This window comes from Eriocheir sinensis, chromosome 28 (assembly GCF_024679095.1).
Source record: "Eriocheir sinensis breed Jianghai 21 chromosome 28, ASM2467909v1, whole genome shotgun sequence".
Classification (NCBI taxonomy): domain Eukaryota; kingdom Metazoa; phylum Arthropoda; class Malacostraca; order Decapoda; family Varunidae; genus Eriocheir; species Eriocheir sinensis.
In genome coordinates this window covers 11,125,406-11,152,862 of record NC_066536.1, presented here as the reverse complement: position 1 = coordinate 11,152,862, position 27,457 = coordinate 11,125,406, and the positions used below count along the sequence as shown (strand labels likewise).

General features: G+C 44.5%; 1 protein-coding gene across 1 annotated transcript in view; it reads left to right on the top strand.

Annotated features, from left to right (window-relative positions):
- The window catches only part of LOC127004502 (ras and EF-hand domain-containing protein-like), a 145,661-nt gene that overhangs the window by 48,633 nt on the left and 69,571 nt on the right, over positions 1–27,457 (top strand). The window lies entirely within an intron of this gene.

The window sequence follows — 27,457 nt, the reverse complement described above, 5'->3', positions numbered from 1 at the left end:
GAGGCGAAGGGATGAAAGGGGGGAGGCTAGGCAAGAGCGTTTGGTTCAGAGGATTTCAAAGAGGAGAGTAGAGTAATCCAAGCGTAATAAAGAGAGAGAAAAAAGGAATGAAACTATGATGACGAGAACGAAAATTATAGTTCGTACTCTTATTTTTCTTGCGTTTGGGGTCACGTCACACGACAGCGATATAAATTAGAATTGTTTATCGCCTGAAGTCTATGCAATGGAGAGCAAAGAGAGATAGAGAGAGAGAAAAACATACAACACAAACACCTTTCATGTACAGAACTGAAAAAGGAAGCGTCAAGGAAAGAATGTGTGTTTGTGTGTACGTTAGTGAGTGTGGGTGTAGCTGTGGGTACGAGAGAGAGAGAGAGAGAGAGAGAGAGAGAGAGAGAGAGAGAGAGAGAGAGAGAGAGAGAGAGAGAGAGAGAGAGAGAGAGAGAGAGAGAGAGAGAGAGAGAGAGAGAGAGAGAGAGAGAGAGAGAGAGAGAGAGAGAGAGAGAGAGAGAGAGAGAGAGAGAGAGAGAGAGAGAGAGAGAGAGAGAGAGAGAGAGAGAGAGAGAGAGAGAGAGAGAGAGAGAGAGAGAGAGAGAGAGAGAGAGAGAGAGAGAGAGAGAGAGAGAGAGAGAGAGAGAGAGAGAGAGAGAGAGAGAGAGAGAGAGAGAGAGAGAGCAGGGAAAGGGAAAACCTACGAGGCGTTTGTTTATCTCTTCTTTTACACTCCCATAACTTCTGGTCCGGCGCGCCAGTGGTCGGCACACACCAAGCATTGTGGCCCGGGTGGCGCTGCTCTTGTGGAAGAAACTCGGGCGAGGGTAAATATTGTTAAGACTATCAACAATCAGGGGCGTTGTCAGGGGAGCTAAGACCCGTGGAGTAGTGATAGCAAGTCCCGCGGTGGAGTTTCTCATTCTAAGATAATACGGTCAAGCCTTAGTACACACGTTTATGAATATTTCTGCAGCAACAGGTGGGAGTCACTGGGATGAGTCATCTTAAACTATAAATTCTTTAATAATTGCTTCTTCTTTTACTTGACAAAACGCCTCAAGGTATCCGTTATCGAATGCCATGTCACTAAAGGCTTGAGGAAGAGTGAAAGGACAACTTGTTTAGGCGGAGTGGTGGACAGGATCAGAGAAGCATCGGGCATCCTTAAGGTCAATGGTATGGCAATGAGTGAGAGCAAAAACGAGAGCGAGAGCAAGAGTAAGAGCAAAAGTTAGAGCAAGAGCAAGAGTTAGAGCAAGAGCAAGAGCGAGAGCAGCGAGAGAGAGAGTTCCATAATGTTACGTTCTCGAGGGGTGTAGAGTGTTTCATGCGTGATAGTCTATCACTTCGGGTGGCAGGTGTGAGGCGCCAGGCATAATGAAGGCCTAATCAACACTGAGTACCTGCCACCTCGTTGACTGACACCTGACACATCCGATATCCTTCAAACTGCCCTCCTTGCTTGTATGTACACTACCACCACCTTCATCACCGCCTCCAACACTGCCACATACCTGTCCGCAGAACTCATTATCACCTCCTATTCCATCATAATAATAGCACAGTTTCATCACTACCACCTCGATAGTGTCCTCCCCTCTCTACCTGTCCTCCGCCTCCCTCTGCAACGCCACAGATTCCTCATAACCAAGAAACACGACAAAGTTAACACCATCTTCATCACAACCACCACCACCATCATCGTCGTCATCATCATCATCATCATCATCATCATCAATATTTGCCGTAAAAGGTGTAGCTTTGTATTAATGGCTTTAATAATACCTGCCCAAGTGAGGCCCTGCCAGCCTGTCCGTCTCGCCAGTACGCGTCGGCCTGACTGGCGTCGTGATGGGCGGCCAAAAACACGTCTAATGCCGCTTCTTTGTTACCGTACCCGAGGCAGGGAAAACCTCGCCATAATTCTATTCTTTCCCGCCATCAGACCCGAGGCTCACTGGTGCTCATTAAGCGTTCTTCCCGCGGCGAAATGTAACGAAGTAGCATCAACGGGCCTGCTGGGGAAGCTTTGTATATAAAAAATGAACATGCGTACAAAGGGAAAGAAAGACTGTAGAGGCGCATGTTGTAAGGGGTTTTATGGAGCTGCTGTGTATGGCTCCAAGTCGATACAATAACTGTCAGTAGTCATTTCACCACTACTGCCAGAATTAGTGTTTCCACCACCACCGCGACCACTACAACAATCAACACCTTCACTAGATACACCCTTCTACATCAACCTCCATCTACACCTCAATACATATATCTTCATAACCTCAAAATTATAATCACTATCATTGTACGTCTATTACCAAAACTTCCACCACCAAACTAACCACCACAATTACCATGTTAGTAGGTACAATCACCCACTTTCGGCATCATAATACAAAGCCATCACCACCACCACTTATACTTTTACCACCACCACCACCACCACCACCACCATCACTACTACTACTTCCACCACCACCCCTACTACCCCTAATACTAACCCCCTCACACTCGACCACCACATTTTTCGTTGTAATGGAGAGAGTGACTTCACGATAGAAATTACGAAAGGAACTCATTTTTGGACGCAGTGTCTGTGGTAATTACTCAATCTAGTTACGATGTTGTGAAACTGTCTGTGGCTTGATTACTGAGCTCAGTCATGCGCCGCTAACCCCTTCAACTTTTATTTTGTAGCAGTTATTGTTATGAAGAGAGAGAGAGAGAGAGAGAGAGAGAGAGAGAGAGAGAGAGAGAGAGAGAGAGAGAGAGAGAGAGAGAGAGAGAGAGAGAGAGAGAGAGAGAGAGAGAGAGAGAGATTGCTTTTGATGAGGCAACAGGCGTGACGTAATATCTAACATTCCTTTCGTTATGTTTTTCCTCAGTGTCTAATGGTCGGCGTCTGCTCCTATGTTTTCTTTTTTATCCTCCGTCTCTCTCTCTCTCTCTCTCTCTCTCTCTCTCTCTCTTTTTTCAGGGTACTCATCTTCAGTATTTTTCCTCCCCTTTGATCCTCTCCACACAGGTTCTCAGAGCGGCACGCGGCGACACATGGAGAACGTGGGTGGATATATTTCAGCGGGAAAACTCTCACATTGCTCACTTTGATACCTGCGTTGCAATTCTACCTGTCGTTTAGTGTTGACAGTTTTCATTCGCTTCAAAGTTTACACGCCGTTCACTCGTCGCTCCGGTTCACGTGTAGGGCATTAGTACCGGTTTACCAGGTGCACGTGATGTCACTCGATGAGATATTGTGTACTGGACGAAAAGAGGAGGATGAGTGTCATGATAAAAGAGAGAGTCGAGGGTTAGTAAATAGGACGAAAAACGAGGATCCGCATAGTGTCAAAATAATATATAATTGCACTGCACGAAAAGACGAGCGCAATATTAAAGAGAAAATCGTGGGTTACTTACTGCATTGGAAGGAAAGACAAAGGTGATGCTGTTAAGAGTTGAGGGTTAGTACATAGGACGAAAAGACGAGGATCCGCATAGTGTCAAAAGAAAATGCAACTTTATTGGACGAAAAGACGAGGACGAGCGCAATATTGATGAGAAAATCGTGGGTTACTTACTGCATTGGAAGGAAAGACAAAGGTGATGCTGTCAAAAGTCGAGGGTTAGTACATAGGACGAAAAGACGAGGATCCGCATAGTGTCAAAAGAAAATGCAACTTTATTGGACGAAAAGACGAGGACGAGCTCAATATTGAAGAGCAAATCGTGGGTTACTGCATTGGAAGGAAAGACAAAGGTGATGCTGTTAAAAGACAATCATGGGTAAGAATGGGTGTTTTAACTTAGCGAAATGATGTAAAGTTTTGATTGTTTTTCAGTAATGGGTCTGTGAAAGGGTTGAGAGCACTGGTCTTTATATTATACGTAAAAAAAATTCACTGTTCCATTTTGCACGTATCGGTGATATTGTAGATAGGCGGCTTGGGCGTGCGATTGTGGAAAGTATTAGAGATGTAAATTGTAATGCCAGAACGATAAAGAGAGGGAAAGGGTACGTTAATAGAAAAAAAAATGAAAGGGGTAATATTGCAGAAAATGTTTGTTGATGAGCTGAAGAAGAAAAAAAGTGACAACCTGAGAATCAAGTTTTCCCACATTTTAAAACTACTGAAGAACTAGAGGTGAAAAAGAACATGAAATAAAAACGAAATTAAGAAAGTTGGCAAAATGTACGAAAATATGGATACAAAGTAAAGAAGAAAAAAAAGAGAGATGAAAGAAAAGGAGCATGAAACAAAAATGAAAGAAGGAGTTGATGAAATGGCCCAACGAGACAACGGAGGAAGGAAAGAAGGAAGCAAAAAACGAAGAAAAAAAGAAAAAAAAATGAATCAAGGGAGAAACAGAAAAAAAAAGGATAGAAGGCAATCGGAAACGGAGCAATGACCTGACCGACTGACTGAACGAATGAACGAACGAACGGGTGAATCAGTAAATAAATGAATGAAGGAAAGAAGGAGATCATGAATAAAGGAAGAAAGGAAAACCCTCCCGTCACTCCATCACTCAGGGTCCACAATTAGAGCCACTTTCCCAGGAGAGGCTAATGGTGCGCCGGCCAAAGAACCGCGGAAAGTATCGGGGAATTTACTCTGCTTGGCGCCCAAAGGAGGAGGAGGAGGAGGAGGAGGAGCAGGAGGAAGAGGTAAAAGAAGATTAGTTGAAGTTTGCGTGGGAGAAGAAGGATAAAGAAGGTGAATTTCGTTGCTTGGGAGCCGGATGACTGAGTGAAGGATCGGTGCTGGAGATGGATGAAAAAGGAGGAGGAGGAAAAGGAGAAGAAGCAGGAGCAGGTGAAGGAGCAGGGAGGAAGGGATAGATGCGAGAGGTAAAAAGAGGAAGTAGCTGTGGTGTGAAATAAGACATGCAGAGGAGGGCGTATCAAGGAACGAAAGATAAGAGGAAGGAAAGGACGGCGAGGAAATAAAGGCGAGTAACGAAAGAAAGATGAAGAGAGACTACCATAGACTGTTTAGCTTGTTGTTTCTCTCTGTCTCTGTTTGTCCTTCCTTTACCCTTCCCCCATTCTCTCTCCTTCGTCCTTTCCCATATTGTGTTCAGCCCGTTATTTCTCTGTCTGTTTGTCTGTCTATCTGTCTCCTTTCCCCGTCCCCCATTCTCTCTCCTTCGTCTTTTCCCATATTGTGTTCAGCTCGTTATTTCTCTGTCTGTCTGTTTGTCTGTCTGTCTGTCTCTCCTTTCCCCGTCCCCCATTCCCTTCCTCCTGATCTTTCCCATTTTCTTTCTCTCCCTTTTCATCCTTAATCCACACACTACAAGGATCGCAGACAGAGGGGCCTCAAAGACGGTCTATGGCGGGATGAGTCCAGGAGGCAGGGGTGGTTGGGCTTCCTTCCGCATGCCATCCCCGCCCCAGCACCTCTCCTGTTGCGCTATAATGCTGAGAAATATGTTTCCTTATTTTTTCCCTTTCCTCTCGGCTCTTTTTCCTCTGACAGCTTATTCTTTAGGGGCCGGGGGCTGGACATTGTCTATTTTTTATTCTGTTCTAATTTCCTTCATTATTTTCGTCTCGTTTTTTGTATGCTATCAGTTCTTATATGTTTTATCTTTTGTTTTTCTTTGTCTTGGTTATTTCTTTTCTTCCTTCTTTCTAAATCTAAAGGTTACGTAATTCAAGCTTGGTGATGTAGCGCATCCGTCGACTGGGTTACGTCACAGTTTCCTGCCATTGTAATAACTTTCCTGCAGTTGCTTATACGAAAGAAATCAGATTCTTATAAAATGCATTCACTTTTACTTTGTTGCATTCATGTGCGTATGTACAATAAGTACAATAAATGTTCTCGTCATCCTAGCCTTTGTCCTCGTCCTCGTTCTCCTCCTCCTCCTCCTCCTCCTCCTCCTTCCCCTTGTCCTAGTCCTCGTCCACCTCTTCGTCCTCCTCCTCCTCCTTACACAGTACTCATCCTTTATGGCCAAGTAAGTAAACTGGTGATGACTCATTTTCTTGTAGCTCTTCTTATTCTTCTTCATCCTTCTCCTCCTTCACCTCCTCCTTTGTTTGTTTGTCCTCCTCGTCCTGTGATAACTATATCTTTAGCGATCTTGTATATCTAGTCCTCCAAAATGGCTTAGACAAAGTTCCACTCATGCAGCTCCGTAGAAAGTAGAGTCAGCGAACCCTTTGCTCAGGAAGTGTCCTAATTAAATAAATCCTCTGCGCAGCTTTTGCTGGAGGGAGGTTAGGGGGTTGCTGGACATGGTCTGTCCTTTATTTTGCTCCAGTTTTCTTTATTTTTTTTTTAATCTCTTTGTATTCTGTAATTACCGGCCGCAAAATAATTTTGCGGAAGGTATTGTTTTCAGTTGTGTAAATTGTTTTTTTTTTGTCTGTAACGCGATAACTTTTGAACCATTACAGCTAGGATGTTGAAACTTAATAGGTGGACTACTAATGGCCCCACACAGGACAAGTTCGATTTTTAATGTCAAAGGTCAAAGATCAAAGTCACCGAGGTCAAAAATAAAACCGGCATGAGTTTTGAGAGATGAAACAGGGCAGGACCTCGCCCAAGACTTAATTTCATATTTTCACACTTTGAGTATACCAACCACAGGGTGTTGCCAGCGGGTTGTTTTGCACTCGTTAGAGTGTCCGATGTCTAGTTTCTTCTTTGCTTTTTATCTTGTATCTTTCTTTTCCTTATCAGTTTCCTTCCTTTCTTCTTCCTTTCTCTCTTCTTCCGGTTAGATAATTCCTATGTCCCTAACTTTACTTCCTTTACCTTTGACATTTTAATACGCAGTGACTTCATAAACACGTCATGACTATTAGTAAACACTGCAGGAAGGTACGGCGCGGCAGCCAAAGAGCCCCGGCCTTCATTTCAATCCTTGGTTTCTTGTCCTGCTTGGCGGTACAGGTGTGTCCATGCGGGGGCCTTCCATGCACACCTGTTTCTGCCATGCGTAGCCCTTCAGGTGTGTCATGGCGAGAACCCGTAGCGCACTGATCTACGTTTTACTTTCCCCGCTGTTCCTTTCTTCCTTCACTCATCATCCTCTCTTCTAATTGATTCAGTTCTCACATAATATATACACTTGATTTTTACACACTCCCTTATCGTTCTCTCTCTTCGATGTCCATAAATGTCTTCATTCTCTCCTTTATTTCAGCTATAACGTTGTTAGTTTTTTTTTTTATCTTTGTTTCTCTCTCTCTCTCTCTCTCTCTCTCTCTCTCTCTCTCTCTCTCTCTCTCTCTCTCTCTCTCTCTCTCTCTCTCTCTCTCTCTCTCTCTCTCTCTCTCTCTCTCTCTCTCTCTCTCTCTCTTTGTCACCTGCCTTCATAGCTATCTACGTTCTTTCTTCTATATTCCTTCTCATCTCTTTCTTTACCATTCAGTCACCTTTCTTCTCATTTGTTTTCTTCCCCATACATCTAAAATATATTCCCTTCTGTGCGTCCTCCTTCCTCATCTTCCGGTAAAGCTTCTATTCATTACATTACTGCACCTTCATTGCCACGTTCCTCTTGTTTCACACCTTACTTATCACCTGTCTGTCCTTCTGAGAGCAGTCGTCACCTGTTCTGTCTATTACTCCGCACCTCCATTTCTTTCCATCTCCTCTCCTCCTCCCTTCACCACTACACTATCCTCTCAGCGCATCTCCACTCCTCCCTTTCTTTCTCCTCAGCTTTTGTTCGCAGCCTGTTTGCCCTGACCTGTCTCATCCTCTCCCCTACCCGTAACCTTAATCTAGACGGAAACGAGAGACCCAGGTAACAGGAGTCTCTCGCAGGTGTTGTGGGGAGAGGTATCGACCGTAAAGACATCAGGATGTGAAAGAAATTCTGGAAAAAAGTAGAGCGAAAAGGCGTTATTCTTTTGTTGCGTGGCGTCGGTAAGACACAGGTAACAATCAGTGTGTTTCCTCAGGTGGGGTGGTGGTGGTGGAAGCAGCTAGGCTTCTCATAGACTAAGGGTGGAATAAATAAAAGAATTAAGAAAAGAAGGGACGTATTTCTCGCCCTCTCGACAATCAAACCCTCCAAGGAATCCTAAGTACCTCACCATCCTGGAATGACCAAGACAAGAGTAGTGAATGTTCCTCCCCTCGAGGAGACAAGGGTTCGAGTATTCCTTTTAGTCGATTACACGCAGTAATGTATGGCACCACACCTTGAAATCTGCCGTATTTTCTGCTAGAGTCTTTGTTTTTTTTGTTTACTTCTAGAGATATTCATGGAGTAGAAGGAATAGGTTAAAAGTATCCACAAGGTGGATGTGAAAGGTTTAAGAGAGAAGGCATGGCTGTAAGGGACAGACAAGGGGATGAGCCAGTCCTCACGATTCCCTTCCTCTATCGTTGCTGTGCGTTTTCAACGCATGGTGCCGCAAGGGTTACAAAGGAATAGACAAGTCATTGCCCGTTCCTTCCTCCAGTATGGCTATGTGTTTGGCTGCTACTGAACGTGTAAGAAAGACCCCTTGAGGGATGAAAGCAGCCATCACAGGACGAGCTAGAGTGTAGGCAAGACGGGCAGGGCCTCACGCTCGGCAATGAGTCTCACTAACTTCTTGCCAGGCGCAGCTGTTGACCCACTCTGTACCTTGCAGAGTTATCTCCGGGGTGAGACATGGGCAGCGCGGCGGAAGGGAAGGGAGCCAGGGGGACAGGAAAGGCCACAAAGGGGCTGTGTGTAAGGGGACAGCGAGGACTATTCGTCGACGGGCTGAGGGACGGGGTCACGCAGGTCTGCACGTCTGTGTGTGTCCGGAGCAGCGCCTCGCGGAGGCCGAGGGTGACGGAGTGTTATGGTTGGTTTTCGTGCAGTTGTTTATGATCTACGTCTGGGCGAGTTGATGAGTGTATCTGTTGCCGGAATTTACTCTTGGTTTTCTCTAAAAAAGAAGCGCCAAATCTTCTCGCACTTCTTTCGAGATAGCTGTTTCCTTTGTATACATTTTCTATCATTTGTACCTGCCTACGATACTATTGCAAGGCTAACGTACTTTATAGGAGGATTTTTGCGAGAAACCCTTTCCGCAGTAACTCGACAAGATATTGCAAGACACAGAAGGACGTCACGACGACAGGAATGTGTGGCAATAAGAGAATTGCGTCCTTTATGTAATCTCAAACATCGTCAGAACGTTGCTCCGAGGAAACCCACTACCGCCCGAACAAGAGACTCGAACACGAACACGGCGAGAAGTTTGCACTCCTGATCACGAAGTTACCCAAGACGAGACAGGGAAGGGAACTGACATCAAGAAACAGTTCAGCGGCGCAACTCTGCAGCCTCCAGACACGCGGCACAGAGCGGGTCATGGTAAATAAACACGGGGCAGGCGTCAACACCTGGCGCCAGCACCAGCACCAGCAGCGGCATCAGCAACACCAGCAACGACAGCACCAACAGCGGTAGTGGCAGCGACAGCAGCAGTAGATGCAGCAGTAATAACATTCGGGAAGCGGTGGGCTAATACTACGTTCTTCCCCTTGCGATGCTCCGCCCGTCATAAACTGCAGCAGCAGCGGCGGGCCTATAAGTTCCTCCCTCTCCCGATGCCCCGGCCATCTAAGCGGCAGCAGCAACAGCACTATGCACCCTCTCACCCCTGAGTCTCCCACTGCTGCACCGGCTGTCATATACAGCAGCAGCTACAGCACTCAACATCACACACCCCATCTAGCCGCTCCTTAATGCAACACCTGGTGTAAACACCGGCGGCAGCAGCAGCAGCAGCAGAAGTAGCGGCAGGCGGCCAGCTATGGACCTCCCGAGCTCCGTTTGGCGTAAACAAACGGAAGATTCATGTTTGTTTCCGGAAACGTTTTTCTCCAAGTTTTTGGTGCCGTCATTCAGGTGTGAGCGGACGGAAGGAGCCGAGCTTGAGGGTTGTTTATTTCCCCGCGCGAGGGAGGGAAGGAGGCGAGGAGGAGGATGGTGCCAAGTTGATGAGGCACGAGTGGAGAGAAAGGAGGAAGGAAGTAAGGTAAAGAGGAGGAGGGAAGTAGAAACCAGTGCCAATTTGATAGGAAACAGGTGGAGATGAGAATTTAAGGGAGAAACGTAAAAAGGTGAAGGGAAGGAGAAAAAAAGTGATGATTTGGCCAGCAAGGAAAGAGGAGGTCGGGGGACGAAAGAAGGTTGAGAGGTGGAAGAAAGAACATGATTTACAGGATAGACAACAAAGTCAAGGTTGGTTGTTATGATCGAGTTTAGCGAGATTAATACAAAAAAATTGCAAATCTGAACCAAGTCCAGTCTTTTTGACCCCACGCTCCTGAGTCTCGGCCATGCACGTGCGGGGTCACTGCCACGGTCAGTTTCAATGGGAAGGTCAGGTCATGAATGGTGAACAGTTATGATGCTTGGGTTTCGGGAGGATAAATGTACGAGGGGCACGAGAGACTTTAATGGATCAGTGTCACTCAGTTTTGGTCTGTGTGTGTAGTGACAGACCCGTGCAGTTAGTGCCTCGCGACACTCGTTTATGGTTTACCACGCGATGGAGTGCGTGAGTGGGATGGAGTAATGAGGAGTGAAGGCTATCAATGAAAAGGGAATGAATGACACGAGAGGGAAAGAACAGCAGGTTTTCTTCTACTATTTTTTTTCCCTACGACTTGCACTCTTTCAAGGGCTCGTATCAAAACACATCTGAGGCAATATCTTGTCCTGCTTTTTGCTAATAGCGTGAATATCCTCATTTCGAACCAGCGAGTACTTCGTAAAGCTGAATCGAGGGCTTTTACCAGCTTATTCAATGAACGCCAACTCCGGCTATATGGGCACGTGGAACGCTTCCCGGACATCGATCCTGCTTATAGGGTTGCTTCTGTGCGAGACAACCGTGAGTGGAGGAGACCAAGGGGACGCCCATGTAACTAATAGCTGGGCAAGTCGATCGATCCTTGGAGGAGCTTAGAATGTGAAGGGCAGCTGTGTGGAGGCTTGCGCGGGTTGATCGTCTGTGGTCAGCGAGTGAAGCGACGCGTCTCCTGGTGTATGCTCCCTGTTAGTTAGTAAATCGGGCATATTTGGTATATCCTTTACCTATAACCAAGGAAAGGTTTGCGGGAAAGTAAATAAAAGGCTCAATGGAGTGAAGGTCGAGAGAGGTGAAGGGGTATATGAGATGAGATAATGGTGCAGTGAAAGCCCTGAGATATGACAAGGGAGGCGTAAGGGGCTTGGATGAGGGAACAGGATGAAAGGTTGCCGGGACGCGACTAATGGAATGAGGGACAGTGTAAATGAGTGTGTGAGAGAGTAAAGGACGAGAGGCACGAATTGTTACTTCCCTCCATTATACTCTCTCTCTCTCTCTCTCTCTCTCTCTCTCTCTCTCTCTCTCTCTCTCTCTCTCTCTCTCTCTCTCCATTAACTCACTTTAAAGTTTCCTGATATCACTTAATTTGTTGATATCTCTCAAGAACTTCCTTTAGTCTCCTCCTCCTCTCCATCCTCCTCCTCCTCCTTCTCCTCCTCCTCTATTCTCTCCTTAACTCTTCCTGGCTCCTCATAAGCCCTTTAATTCGCTTAGGGAAATTTTCTTTTATGGTGACATGTTAGCAAAGTTAATTACGGAGACATTACCTGAATTTCCTCCTCTTTCCCGCGTGGAGGAGAGGGGCCGCAGGTAATATTAGAGAGTGGGTGGCTGGTTGTCGTTCCATCCGGTTTAGTGGTGATTTTTTTGGTGGTGATGGTCGAGGTGGGTGTAAAATACAGTGCTGTTTTAATTATAGAGTTGCTGATTTGTTGTTATTTTGTATTGGGAAACAGATAAAAGTTGATGATACTGTAATAATGAGAACAGTAAATGGATTTGGGTATGTAATAACATGCATAGACAACACATAGATAACTCATAACTCAGAGAACACATATAACACACATAACACACAGAGAACACATATAAAACACAGATAACACCTATAACACACAGATAACACATATAACACATAGATAACACATATAACACATAGATAACACATATAACACATAGATAACACATATAACACATAGAGAACACTAATAACACACAGAGAACACATATAACACATAGATTATACATAGACAACCAAGTAACCGTGTAGCAGTCCAGAAATTGCAAGTGAAGTCAGGGTAGCTAGCCAGAGAACCAGAAGGGGAGATTAATTAGAGCAGGATGGAGTACACTTTAACATCAAAGAGGCAGACTAGGGTAGCGTTTGGAAAGGCGTTTATCCTGCAGTGAGCTTGTAATGGATGGTGATGATGATGATGATGGTATGATGATGTTCGAGGTCTTAGTAGTCGTAGTATTGATATTGCTGGTGGTGGTAGCGATGGTGGTGGTGGTGACTGCGATGGTAAGAGAGGGCGGTGTGGTAGTGATGGTAATGGTCGTGGTAGTGGTAGGGGTGGCGCGGATGGTTGTAATGGTGCTGTGGTCGGCGGGAGTGGGTTTTATTGTGGTGGTGGTCAATATCACCGGCTTGGAAAAGGGAAGGAAAAACTGACAAAAATTATGATCAGAAAAGTACCACAAAAAATAGTGATAGATGAACTAGGATTGGACGACTGTGTTATTAAAATGAGAAAAAGAAATCTTAAAAAAACAAAGGAGAAACGTCAAATTAATCACAAACGCAAAACTTTCTGAACGAGTGACGCTTGAACTATCTGAGGGAGACACTAAGATAATATATAAATGCAATACCCGCAGAGACACGAAAATTAAATAAATAAATAGAAAAGTAAAAGTTTGGTTTATCTAAAAGCGGAGTATGTATGAACGTAGATGGTTCGCTTTAGGAATAGATATGAAAGCTAACACATTACTAATACAACTAATACATTAGGTGGAGATAAGAAACGATGAGGAATGAGGAAATGAAGGTCACGGAGACGAGATGAAGAAGAATAGAAGGAAAAATCTGCAAAAAATAACGGGATGAGAGAGAGAGAGAGAGAGAGAGAGAGAGAGAGAGAGAGAGAGAGAGAGAGAGAGAGAGAGAGAGAGAGAGAGAGAGAGAGAGAGAGAGAGAGAGAGAGAGAGAGAGAGAGAGAGAGAGAGAGAGAGAGAGAGAGAGAGAGAGAGAGAGAGAGAGAGAGAGAGAGAGAGTACATCTGGGGAACGAAATTGAGGAAGAGTCGGAGAAAAAAAAATAGTATGAAAGGAGACGACGTTATGAAGCTCGTAAACACATGCCCGCCAGGAAGGAAGAGGAGGAGGAAGAGGAGGAGGAGGAGGTGGTAGTATCATCATCATCATCATCATCAGCCATAGTTAGTTACCTGCAGGACGAAAACTTTTCCCAACTTTTTCAAATTCTCGTTCGTGCTCGTGTACTCCCTCCTGCTACGAACAATTCTCTACTATAATTTCTCCGCCTGGTTCTCCATCTGCCCTGACAAGCACTTACAGTATTTATATTTAGGTTACTCTACTTTTTCTTTCTTATCAATTAAACGCATGATATGGTCCACCCAAGTAGATTTATTTTTATTCCTGATCGACCTTTCCCTGTTCTCTAATCATTGCCTCTAGCGTCCTGTCTCTCCATATTTTACCCTGCATTTTATCTATTCTCTTTGTGCGCTCCTTAGCTTCTCTCTCTAAACTTTTTGTGAGGTCCCAAGTTCTAAGGCGTGTGTTAGGACTGGCAGGACAACAGTCTCGTCAGGAAGGCCAAAAAACGTTCCAATTTATTACTATTCTCCTCCCGATTTATTTTTCTTGGGCTGGATTTGCTCTAATAATTTGCTCTAAATAGATGTATCAGGACACCTCTCTTCCCGAAAATGACCTATCTTTCGGCCACTCCTCTAACTCTTTTAGGAGCAGTGAGTAGCGGGCTTTTTTTTCATATTTGTTTCCTTTTTTTATTCCCTTGAACTGACTCCTTTGCTGTAAAAAAAAGGCTGTTTCTTTACTTTCTTAATGTCTTCGTTCTCGATCATGATTTGTTGTCCTGCCAACCGATTACTAAACATTACCTTTCCTATTAAATCTGTCATTAGACCTTCTCTCTGATTACCCCAGAATCACTAAGAAAAACAATGTCGTCTGCAAATTTATTGATCACGAACTTGCCGACATCTTTGATTAGGTCTATAGTTACGCCATCGGCTTTATCCCGTACAGCTGTTTTCTGTCAATACTCTTTCTTGTCATGGTCGTAAGACGTCACTCTGTTATATTTGGCAGCCGTTCTCCTTCCCTCCCCTCCTCCTCCTCCTTCCTTTCTTAGCTCCATGCCCCTTTGTAGTCCCTATTAGTATTCTGGTTACATATGTCCGTCTGTCATTGTACGCCGCTGCTCTCTCTCTCTCTCTCTCTCTCTCTCTCTCTCTCTCTCTCTCTCTCTCTCGATCAGGTTAGATATCATCACCAGAGATAACAGCATATGCTTAAAACATCCGTCTGTCTTGCTGGCTATTAGAGTGGAAGGATGAAGGAAGAAAGGGCAGGAATAGGAATGTGGAGAGACTGATCGTTTGCATGCTTGTTTACACTTCCCGGCTGTGTGAAATGTGGCGCAGAGGACAGGAGGAGATGGAGGGCATGGGGGGGGGGGGGTGTTGAGGGTGACGACGTTGGCTAGAAATTAATCATGTTTTTGTGTAGTTTATTTTTCTTGTTTCTCTTTCACCGACATCTATCTATCATCAGAGAGAGAGAGAGAGAGAGAGAGAGAGAGAGAGAGAGAGAGAGAGAGAGAGAGAGAGAGAGAGAGAGAGAGAGAGAGAGAGAGAGAGAGAGAGAAGCGACGCCAAGCCAATAAATCTCAGGATGGAAGAAATATTATAAGGAAACATTTAGTAGCTCCCATTTTTTCCTTTATTTCCATTCTGTGAGTCGAGGAGGAACTGTACGTAATGGACTCGATTCGATATAATTTTCCTCCATACAGTAACGTCATATCAATATTCGCTATGTTTCATGTATCGTGTAACGGTTTCTACCCGAACAGATTCCGCCGGTAACTGATTGTATTGTGTTCACGTTTAGAAATGAGATACGACATGGTCTGACCTGCCTTCATATGACGAGAGAGAGAGAGAGAGAGAGAGAGAGAGAGAGAGAGAGAGAGAGAGAGAGAGAGAGAGAGAGAGAGAGAGAGAGAGAGAGATTTACAAAGATTTTTTTTTTATATGCTGCCTATGGCGTCGGTAGGCCGTCTTGAAGGGTCTCTTGGACGAGCTCAATCCGTTAGTGGCGCAGGCGAATTTTTTTTATAGTGGCTGCCGTGATATATGACTTTTGCTTGGTCCTTGCTGCCCCTCGGTGCTCCTCATGACTAAAGTCGCTGAAGTTAAGGTTGATTGAATATCCGCTGGGCAGCATGTGGGTAAAGGGGCTATTACACTGGGCAAATTTTCCGTGGATCTTCAGTCAAACCACGGTTTTCGCTAGCGTGGTTCTCAATTGTTTCTTGTTATTGTTGCTGCTGCTGATGGCGAGTAATACTGTCGTCCTTCAGTGAAATCTACCGTAGCTTTGGAAGATCGTGGACACGTCAGAAAACCACGGAAATATGAGAACCACGCCAGCGGAAATCGTGGTTTGACTGAAGATCCACGGAAAATTTGCCCAGTGTAATAGCCCCTTAATCTTCCGCCACTCGAACTTAGGTCCCCGAGCTCCGCAATCCGCCACAGCCTCTCCTAATATGTGCAGACCACACAAACCCTGCAGCCCAGATAAGGTGGTCTGCCTTTAAATCGGTGGTATAAATCAAATTGGCTCACTACGTTGTATTTTTGCCTCAGCGAATATTCAGGTGAAGTGACCATAAGTAATTCGTTATTTTATTTTTATTTCTTTCGCCATCAATCATTTTATTTTTCATCGGAATGTTTCCAAAAATATATGTGAAATAATCACTAAAGTATGTTTCTATGTTTCTTTGGTAACTATGTCAATTGTGTTTTGATAGATTTTGGTAAAGAATAAAGAAACAAACAGACAAACAGAGACCAATAACCACGAAAACCTTATAACCCGCCTCACTACGCGGAAAAATTTCAGTGATTTAGTTTTAGTTTTTATGAGTGTGAAAAAAACCCACTTCGTAAATAAAATCTCTGAAAACATTTAAATTATTACCTACCCGTGACGGAAAGGAGCCAAAAAAAAAAGAAAGAAAAAAAGAAGATGATTAGTTCCCCATACCTTGCAAGTTAGTGGCGCCAGACTCAGCCCTGTGAACACCGCCGCGCCGCCTCTCACCAATAAAGTTATCTGCCGGAATCTAATAACGGAAAATTAAGGTAGGCTTCATAGGGCGGGAGTCATCATCAATAATCAACAGCGAAGCGTTCTCTCTCTCTCTCTCTCTCTCTCTCTCTCTCTCTCTCTCTCTCTCTCTCTCTCTCTCTCTCTCTCTCTCTCTCTCTCTCTCTCTCTCTCTCTCTCTCTCTCTCTCTCTCTCTCTCTCTCTCTCTCTCTCTCTCTCTCTCTCTCTCTCTCTCTCTCTCTCTCTCTCTCTCTCTCTCTCTCTCTCTCTCTCTCTCTCTCTCTCTCTCTCTCTCTCTCTCTCTCTCTCTCTCTCTCTCTCTCTCTCTCTCTCTCTCTCTCTCTCTCTCTCTCTCTCTCTCTCTCTCTCTCTCTCTCTCTCTGACACACACACACACACACACACACACACACCATGTCCCTCGCCGGTGCCCTTGGGCGTGACATGAAGCCGCTTCTAACAGGCTCTGGAAATTCAAATAAGGGTTCACAGGCGTTGGCTTCTTCCGCCTTTATGGTTTGTCTTTTCGGGCCTCGCAGCTTCAATTTTCCCCCCGTTTTTTGTTACATATACTCTTTTCCTTCATGTTCTCCTCTCCTGAAGCGATCTGTCTTAAGCTCCATTCCGACCCTCCACGGTATATCAGTACGAAGCAGATGGCGAAAATTTATAGTTAGTCATTAGCGAGCTCCTGAATTGAACTATCGTCACTGCTAGTAGATAAGTCTGCTTGTGGGATAGGTTTCGTAGTTTTCAGTTCATAAAATACCCTTCACTTTTGTACGTACAGCATTTCCGTGAATAAGTGACTTTATCGTTTCAAGTTTTTCTTTTTCTCAGGTCGGTAGAGGAAGGCCTTGAGGCTAGAGCAGAAATCTGACCAATAGCTTTCAGTTTCGTCCTTTGCCATGCTTTGATGTTTCCTCCTCGTTCTCCTTTTCTATTAAGTCGTCTTCCTCCTCCGCCTTCTCCTAGTTCTCCTTCTTTTCTCTTAAGTCGTCTTCCTCCTCCGCCTTCTCCTGGTTCTTCTTCTTTTCTATTTCGTCGTCTTCCTCCTCCGCCTTCTCCTGGTTCTTCTTCTTTTCTATTTCGTCGTCTTCCTCCTCCGCCTTCTCCTAGTTCTCCTTCTTTTCTATTAAGTCGTCTTCCTCCTCCGCCTTCTCCTAGTTCTCCTTCTTTTCTATTTCGTCGTCTTCCTCCTCCGCCTTCTCCTAGTTCTCCTTCTTTTCTATTTCGTCGTCTTCCTCCTCCGCCTTCTCCTAGTTCTCCTTCTTTTCTATTTCGTCGTCTTCCTCCTCCGCCTTCTCCTAGTTCTCCTTCTTTTCTATTAAGTCGTCTTCCTCCTCCGCCTTCTCCTAGGTCTCCTTCTTTTCTATTTCGTCGTCTTCCTCCTCTGCCTTCTCCTCGTTCTCCTCGTCCTCACTCTGGTCATCCACCTTGTCCTCTTCCTCGTTCTCGTCCTCCTCCTCCTCCTTCTCTTCTTTCTCCTTGTCCTCTTCCTTCTCGTCCTCTTCCTTGTTCTCCTCTTCCTCCTCCTCCTCTTCCTCCTGCCCCAGTATATGAGTTTCCCTGAGTGTCTCGCCGCAAACACAGGCAGGTCACACAAGAACATACACATACAGGGCAGCAGCCAGGCACGGATATGATAGCCCCGCGTCGCCTCGCCTCACCTCGCCTCGCCTGCCTCGCTCCGTATTGACCAACACTAGACACAGATATTCTCGCCGTATCCCCAGTGCTCTTACCTTTCATGCCTGGTGCTGGGATCTCTGTCTGAATCTCTGCCTCTTTGTCTGCCTGCCGTGTCTAGCTATCATCCCGTCTCTTGCTGTCCCTATCTTTCTGTATGTCGTGTGTGTGTGTGTGTGTGTGTGTGTGTGTGTGTGAGAGAGAGAGAGAGAGAGAGAGAGAGAGAGAGAGAGAGAGAGAGAGAGAGAGAGAGAGAGAGAGAGAGAGAGAGAGAGAGAGAGAGAGAGAGAGAGAGAGAGAGAGTGTTTGTCTGTCTGTTTTTTTTTTCTATATTACTATCTATATACATCTATCTGTCTATATATCTATCTATCTATTTACCTATTTCTACTTATCTGCCTTTATTTCCTGTCCGCTGATTGTTAATACTCGAGTTGTATTTCTAAAACCATTAATTGTCAGTTTTATATTTCAGAAGCTGCCTTGTGTATGCCGGTTTTCCTTTTGCTATTTTCTTATTTCCATGAGTATCCTTATGTTTATTTTCCCTCTACATGCTGATAATGAGGACTTGTCTCTCCCAACAGTCAGGACACATGCAGCTCCCGCCACCTGCTGCCCACACCTGGACGCCGCCGCTCATCAGAAGGGCAGGTGAGAGTGATTATGATATTTCTCTGATTGGTAACCTTAGTGGATGTGCTCTCTCTCTCTCTCTCTCTCTCTCTCTCTCTCTCTCTATTTACCTATCTATCTATCTATATATCTATCGATCTATCTATCCATCTATCTATCTATCTATCTATCTATCTATCTATCTATCTATTTCTTTGGCGTCTTCTTTCGTCTAGGAGATGTTGACCAGAAGTAAGCTGACGGTGATGATGATGATAATGATATATACAAAAGACGTGTGTTGATGTCAGCCTTTCCTTTCACTCTCCGCAATTTGTCTAAACTTCGCACACCAAGAAAGAAATAGGCTTACCTCTGTGTCCCATGATCTTCACTGTAGTTACTTCCTTCTATAGCCCCCTCACTTTCTGCTCCTGTTGTTGGTTCTGCTATGCTAATATGACAACACTCTGTGAAGGTAATCGTAGGTTATCCTTTTGGAGGCGTCTAGTCCTTCCGCCTCCGACACTCTGGTGATTGAGTAACGCCTCCCAGAAGTCGAAGGTTTCCTCAAATTTAATTAACGAGGCGGTAAAAAGGGAGGTGTTGACGCCTACCTGCCTTCCTTCCCTCCGTCCCTTCAGCTCTTCTTTTTCAGTTCTTTCCCTATCAATTTTTTTTTTAAGTAGGGTCTTCATTTTCACCCATCCATCCATCCTCCATATATATTCATCCATCATCCATGTATTTGATATTCATTTCGCCATTTTTTATATCCATTTATCTATTGGTCTATCGATTACAACGAGAAGGAAAAATAAACGGTTCAGGTCATAACTGGACGAGAGAACAAATAAGATTATAGAGCGGGAAAAAAGTGACATGAATTAACAGCGGCATAAACGAAAAAAATAAATAAAGGAAAGAGTTATGCGGGCAAATGTAGAAAGAAGGAAGGGGAGGAAATATTGAAAGACGCGTAACAGCAAGCCTATTGACTCATTACAGGCTACTCGCTCTAGTGAGATAATATGGCCAAAAGGGGGTGCTTCAGGGCCTGCAAAGAAGATGAAAGAACCTCGGCATGTACGTTTAGTTCACTCTTGATGCAACAAAGTGATGAATGCGATTTTAAAGGGAGTTGTTGGTTTACGCGCTTACTTATCCTGAATGAAGGTTGTTCCACTAAAGGTTGACTTGGTTAAGGAAAAAAATATAAAGCTGCCGATGTCTGTAATGCATCGGTAGACATTATTTCGAGGAGGAGAAGGAGGAGAAGGAGAAGGAAGAGAGAGATAAAGAAAATGATAAAAGGGAAGAGGAAGAGGAGCAGCATGAAAACAAAGGCAAGAAGGTAAAATAGTTCGAGGACAATGAGGAGGAGGAGAAGGAGGAGGAGGATAAGTAGGTGCAATAAGAGAAGAAAGAAGTGAGATGGTGTAAGACGAGATGAAAGATGAAGAGACAGAAATAATGAGTTCCTGCCAGCACGTGGGATGTAATACCTTGTTAACACCTGCACCAAGAGACAAGCAGGAGCGCCAGCAACAGGTGTCTCAACAGGCGTCACCTGAGACACGTCCACCTTCCCGGAAGTCATTAATCCGCCAATGTTTTCTCGTTGCTTTTATATTTTCCTCGCCAGCATGTTGCCTCTTCTTTTACCGGAACTGCATTATTTTTTGCTATATGCTATTGTAACGACCGTTTTCGATTTGTCTTATATTCGATATGTGATATTGCTTTTTTTTACACGATCGTATAATATTTTTTTTATTGGAATGGCTTTTTTGCCGTGAACATTTTGGATTATCTGGTTCCCAAAAGCGTACTAGATATTTCATTAACTTATTTGTATTTTCTGTCATGCAATATTAGAAAATGTCTCTTTCTATTGAATGTATTTTGTTGATGACGCGATTAGTTTTATCTGTTCTCTATTTCAAAAGAGCCAAGTCAGGAAGAAACATGAATTAATGTATAGTAAGTGGAATTCATAGACAAAGTGACAATCATGATGAAAATAGTTTTGGGAAGTGAGATTAATACACTTTGAAGCACTTAAGACAAATATATATAGAAATTCAGATAGAGGAATAGATGCGGCGCCGTTACTGCATTCCTGGTATCTCAAAGACATAAACTTCCCGAATGACTGAATAAAACTTTGATAGCTTCCTGACTTTTCTACCGTCATCCTTTCAAGCGTAGTCCTTACTGTAAGTTTAAATTGCAGTTCCGGTAAAATATCAAACATCCGAAAACTTGAATAATTTTACATTACTCCCTTGTACACAGCCAGGCTAGTAGTGTGCAGCTCGACAATAATAACAGTTGTAACTTAAATTAACACAAAAGACTTCTAACATAACAACACATGTCTCCAAACTGACTTACAAAACATGTTCTCTCTGAACTTTACCCACCAAAACATGTTCTCTTCAAACTTAGCAGCAGCAGGCTCCTTCCGAAAATTAATTAGCTCGACCACAGGCACACAAGATTGACTCACACGAGATTGACTCCCGGATGTCAGTAATCTTTGTGATGGGTCTTATCTCTGGCTGCAGAGACGATGCGCATCTACTATCTGCTGTGGCAAAATCTCGTCTACCTTCCTGGGCCTGTGGCGGCATTGATGGCTCCCAGGCGGTTGTTCACAAACTATCCTCCACTTATCATCTGGGTCAGGGGGGTCACTGGGGCGCAGATTAGGCTGCCTCTCATACAGTAACATGATATACCTCAAAATTAAAATTAAATCAGTCAGTACATTTTCAAAGCCTACCGTAATACACACTAAAGTTTGCTAAGAAAAAAGACTTCCCTTTCGCGCTATATGTAGACTGATAGCGATATAGATTGATAGGTAGATAAAAAGGTAGATAGATAGATAGATATATAGATAGATAGATAGATAGATAAACAGAGAAAAGGAGGGACACGTTTCAGTCTTGTCTCGCATTCATTAATTAACGGTGAGAGTAAGGTATCGTGTGGGTTTCAAGAAGCTAATGTTTTCTTTCCCTTTGACTTTCATTCCTTTTTGAAGTCTTCGTTTCGCCTCGACTTTTATTTTTCGATACTTCTTTCGCGTCCTTCTTTGGTCTCATTTTGCTTATTGTTTGTGTACTCATTTCATTTCATCCCATTTTGAAGCAGCCATTTACTATTTATTTTGTCTTCTGTAATTTTATGTTGGTTTATTTTATTGTCGTTCTATCAATCACGTCCAGGAGAGTTTCTAGTTTCAGTGTCTATTAGTTGGTCTATTAGCTTTGTATGTTTTCGAAGAAGGAAGAAATGAAATGTATTGTAAGTTATCAAATGGTTTAAAGAATCATCTTTCGCGTTGTGTTCAAGTTTTGTGTGGTTTCATGTTAGGGCAGATCAGCGCCTGTCTCTGATTTCACACACACACACACACACACACACACACACACACACACACAAGAACGTACACCACCACTTATTTCAGCACCATAAATCTCCTCCTCCTCCTTCTCTTTATTCCTCGCCTCCTCCTCCTTCTTATCCTCCTCCTCTTCTTCCTCCTCTTCCTTCTTCTCCTCCTCCTCCTTGGTCGCGGGGGCGTGCCAGTATATTCCCTTGGGGTCTCAATATCGAGTCCTTCCGATAAGAGGAAAGATAAAGGAGTACTCCCTTACCCCTCCTCCTCCTCCTCCTCCTCCTTCTCCTTTCTCTCTTCCTCCTCCTTGCGCTACTGACAACTTCAAGGAACCAGTCACTCCTCTCCGGGCTTGAGGAGGCGGAAAGGTATTGATTTGCACCCTGACGAGACGATGAGGAGGGCAGAAGTTATGGGAGTTTAAGGAAGGACTTCTTAGTGAGTGTTGAGGGAGAAGTTGAAGGAGGCGGAGGAGGAGGAGGAGGAGGAGGAGGAGGAGGAGGACGAGTAGAAGGCTGGAGAGCGGGAGAAGGAGGAAAGAAATAACAGAATATGACCAGTAGAAGAACAAAAAACAAAACATCAAAAGCGGAGGCAAAGAATCAGGAAAAGGAGAAGGAACGAAAAAGAGAAACAAGACATGGATAAGTGTGATGAGAAACCGGTTAAAGGAGAAGGAAGAGAGGAGGAAAAATAAAAAAAAGAGTAAAAGGAAAAGCGCAAGAAGTGATGAGAAGGCGGTAAAGGAGAAGGGAGAAAGGAGGAAGAGAAAAGGAGTGCAAGGAGAGAGGGCGGATGTGAAGGCAGGACCATAACATTACGTAATATATCTTGGAAGGTCTTTGGGATGGGTGGCGTGGGCGGTGCGGCGGTGATGGGTGCCAAGAAAAAGGTGCAGGCGGGTGCGTGGGCGTGTCCGAGAAAGAAGAAGAAGGAAAAGAAGAAGAAGAAGACGAAAGAAGAAGAACAAAAAGAAAACGAAGAAAATGAAGATGATGAAGAAGAAAATGAAGAAGAAGAAGAAGAAGAAGAAGATGAAGAAGAAGAAGAAGAAGACGGAGACGGAGACGAGGACGAAGACGAAGAAGAAGAAGTAGACAGCAAAGAAGAAGAAGAAGGAGACAAAGAAGAAGAAGAAGAAGAAGAAGAAGAAGAGAGAGAGAGAGAGAGAGAGAGAGCGTAAGAAAAGAAATAAACAAACGCCAACAAACTAACGAGCACATCTTTTGCTCTTACATACCTCTTGGCCGAGGCTGTTTGATGTTGCCCGGTGGTGTTCAAGTGACTCTCTCTCTCTCTCTCTCTCTCTCTCTCTCTCTCTCTTTTTCTTTTCCTTCCTTCTCTTTCTTTTTTTTCTTTCATTCTGCTTTTCTTTTTTTCTGTCTCTGTCTGTCTGTCTGTCTGTCTGTCTCTCTCTCTCTCTCTCTCTCTCTCTCTCTCTCTCTCTCTCTCTCTCTCTCTCTCTCTCTCTCTCTCTCTCTCTCTCTCTCTCTCTCTCTCTCTCTCTCTCTCTCTCGCATGATGTAATGGGCATAACGTCGCACAAAGAAGCAGGACCCTTGCGCATGACGTCATTCACTCCGAGGCCGCCACCAACACACGGCCTTGATGATGGAGATGAGGCGTGCTTGGTCAAGGCCTGGGCTGAGCGAGGTGGTGGAGTAGGGGCGGGAAACATGCCTCCGCCAGCTGCCTACTCATTCACGGCGGCTGAGGCGGCGAGGCAAAGCGAGGGAAGTGGAGCAGTGTTGATCCATGGGTGTGCTGGTATTGCTGCCGCTCTCACTTTTGTTCTCATGGCACGCACGGAGACACACACAGGAACTTCAGATAAAACAGATTTGGGAGATAAAAACACAACGCAGCACAACACAGTACAACACAACAGAAGACAAGACACCCAACACATCCCAACACAACAGAAGACAAGACACCCAACACATCCCAACACAACACCTCGCCACAGACATCAATATCGGAACGCAACATAACGCTACTCATCCTGACGTAACACTAAGTAAAACAACACTACAAAGCAATACAGCTCCTAATATATCACAACGCAACAGAACACGTCACAACACAACCATAAGTAGAGGGAAATTAGAGGAAAAAGGAAGAAAATGGATAATAAAAAAATAAATCAGAAGAAAATTAAAGAAAGAAGATAGGAAAGGAATAGCAAGGTAAAGAAGAAAAACAAAAGAAAATAAAGGAGAAATGAAGGAGAGGAAGTGCGGGATGAAGAACAGAAGGAAGGGAAAGAACAGCAAGATAGAGAACAAATGTAGAAGAAAAGAATAAAGAAAGAAATAAGGAGGGAAAATATGACAAACAATTAGAGCGAAAGAACGGTGAGAGACATACAGCAAGATAAAGAACAAAGGTAGAATGAGAAACAAAGGAAGAAATAAGGAAAATAAGAAAGGAAAATATAACAAACAGAGGTAGGGATAGACACAGTGAGGGACATACAGCAAGATAAGGAACAAAGGTAGAAGAAAAAAACAAAGAAAGAAATAAGGAAGGATATATGACAAACAGAGGTAGGGACAGACACAGTGAGGGACATACCGATGGACAAACAGGCAACACGGAGGATGGAAGTAAAGTTTTGATTCATCCGTATTCGTCTCGCTCCCCAACTGCAGACCCGAAACGTGAGTCGCGTCGCCTTCAGATAGCGTAGGAGGAAGGCTTGCGAGGAAATTGATTTGCTTGCCGGGGACTCGTTCTCGTCCTCCAGAGCCGCGCCCAAGGAAACCTGCCACCGAACAAGAGCCTAAGGAGAAGAGCTTTGCGAACGGTGAATCCTAGAGACGGGGAGAGAGAGAAATGGAGAGTGAGTGAGTGAGTGAGTGTCTGTGTGTGTGTGTGTGTGTGTGTGTGTGTGTGTGTGTGTGTGTGTGTGTGTGTGTGTGTTGTATGCCCGTTTCTGCCTTTCGTCGTGCGCACTCTTTTAAAGTCCTGAAAAAGATGGAGCTCAGCATTGTGTGTGACTGATTATAGAAAATTTTCACCCCTTTGACTATACCTCCTGCTACTGTTGCCACCACCACCACCACCACCACATGCATCACTGTCACTTCTTGGGGGCCGTTTGATGTCGTTCCACCTTGGTTAGGGACGGACCACCTAGTCTGGACCATAGGGTGTTGATTTATGTAACTCTATGCAACTCTCTCTCTCTCTCTCTCTCTCTCTCTCTCTCTCTCTCTCTCTCTCTCTCTCTCTCTCTCTCTCTCTCTCTCTCTCTCTCTCTCTCTCTCTCTCTCTCTCTCTCTCTCTCTCTCTCTCTCTCTCTCTCTCACCCATACCCACACACCCACCCACACACACACACACACACACACTCTCTGCGGCAGCGTACTTTTTTTTTTACCTCCACAATCACGTCTATATTCACACAGTGCAACAGGTTCGCCGTAAAACACCTGCTCAGATGAATGGTATAAAAAAATATCTTCCCTCGTTTTTCACCCACGTAGCTGAAGGAGCTTATAAAGATGATGTCTCATACGACAACAAAAATAAAGTAGCTGATCTTTGAGCGCTAAGATATGGGAATGAAGATTGACTTGGAGGGAATAGGAGTGCCAGGAGGGATGGTGGGCGTTGGGCGTGGCCACCTTGGCTCCTCCCCAGTCACCGCTCTTGCTCTGCTCACGGCAGTCAGTGTCAGTGATACTCTTGCTGTCTCTAAAAGAGGGCGTGCGTTTTCTCCTCTGTGACCAGTGGAAACTTATTCAAGTGACTCCATCTTCATTTACTACTACAGATGTTTTCAAAACTAATGAAACAAAATATCACGTTCCACAAACAGCCACGCATTTGTTGAACAAGTTTGTGACACGCGTCGTGTTGGGAAAGTCACACCTTTCCCGCGACCCCGAGCTTCGCCAAGATCAGAAAAGTCACCGAGGACTTCGGTGGCTTCACGGGGCGGTGGCGAGGCGGCGCGTGGCAAAGCGGATTATTGGCCTTTGATTACATCTGAATCGTGCGCCGCGGTGGGACACCGAGAGCTTGTCGCGTCTGATTACCTATCACATGTCCTTCAAGTGACAGGCAGGATCCAAGTACTTGGGGTCTGGGGGCGGGCGCCTGCCTCAGTGGATTACTCTAAGTACCTTTTTAGGGTTGCGGTGGCGTCTACTGATCTGCTTAGTGGACGCCTATACCTTTAGGGAGGGCGTCTGCCTGATTGATTATTGGAGGCCCAGTGCCTCTAGAGCTGCCAGTTCCACCTGCCTGCCTGCCTTGTATTCTCAAATAACACCCTAAAATGTTAAGGGTCTGCAGGAGGTCGCGGTTAACCCAAACATAACAACTCTCGTAACACTAACAAACTTTATATTCCTCAATTTTTAAATCGTCGCTCGTGTTTGAATGCGCTAACTGATTTACAGAGGCTGTTTCACTCACACACTACTCTGGAAATTAGTTGTTGAATAACCTAAACCAGTCATATCCCGTTTTCATATTGATAATCTTAGCAGCTTTTCTACTGCAAAAGCCATTTATCCACTCATTGCGATAATTCCGTAGATAAATGTTCCATCTTTTATTATTTTTTTCATTCATCTTTACACACGCTGACTGGTTTGTGTGCTTTCAATAAGATAACCAAGACTCCTGAACATAATAAAGGATAAGTTTGTCAAACATGACTTGAGGCTTACTTCTGCCCTATCTTTTATCTTCTCTAGAAACAAGATTCACCATTGTTATTTGCTCCGTTCCTACTTCTTTGGAAGGAGTGAAAGAGTTACCAGCAATGTTCTGTCTTTTTAACAATTTGTCTCTCTTTCAAAACTCGCTCCAAGGCTGAACCGTTATAGACGCCCACTGAGCTCTGTGAGGTCACGTTTGGCGGGTTTTGTGTCTCGTCGCAACACTCATCGTCACCCTAAATAACAACACAGGTCATCCTGTCATCATACCCATCATGCTCGTTTTTCTTTCTCATTGGGGTCGTCAGCTTTTTTTACTCGGCCATGTAGCAGTATTGAATATTTGCTGCGTGCAATATTTTAATTACGTTTTATGAAGGTGTCCTGATTCTCTTTACGGTTATTGCTTCCGCCAAGTCCAACTATATTGCTTGCCTTTATACACTTGGAAGCAAGAGGTGTCTCCGTGCCGTTGTCTGTGTAAGCTGCTGAGTGACGTGAAGGCTGAGCTGAATTATGTGTGGACAAACGAAGCCGTCTGCAAACCTGCACTGCAGCTCCACTGAGCAGCCGTTGGGGCCGTGCGTGTGTGATGGGCTTTGGGAGTGATGAAGGGCAAAGCCACTCCATACACAGTCCTCATAACTGTCGCTATGAAACGTGTCTCGACGTGCTGTTAGTCTGATGAGTTGATGCATTTGTATGTTGTGGGAGGAAGCGCTGCCTAGGCATGCACTGGTACACGATTTCATGAATATTTGAATAAACTCTTTATACTTTATTCTGTCATTTCCGTCTTGTACTGCTGGGGATTTTTCAAGATCAGGAAGAAAGAACTTCTGAGCGAT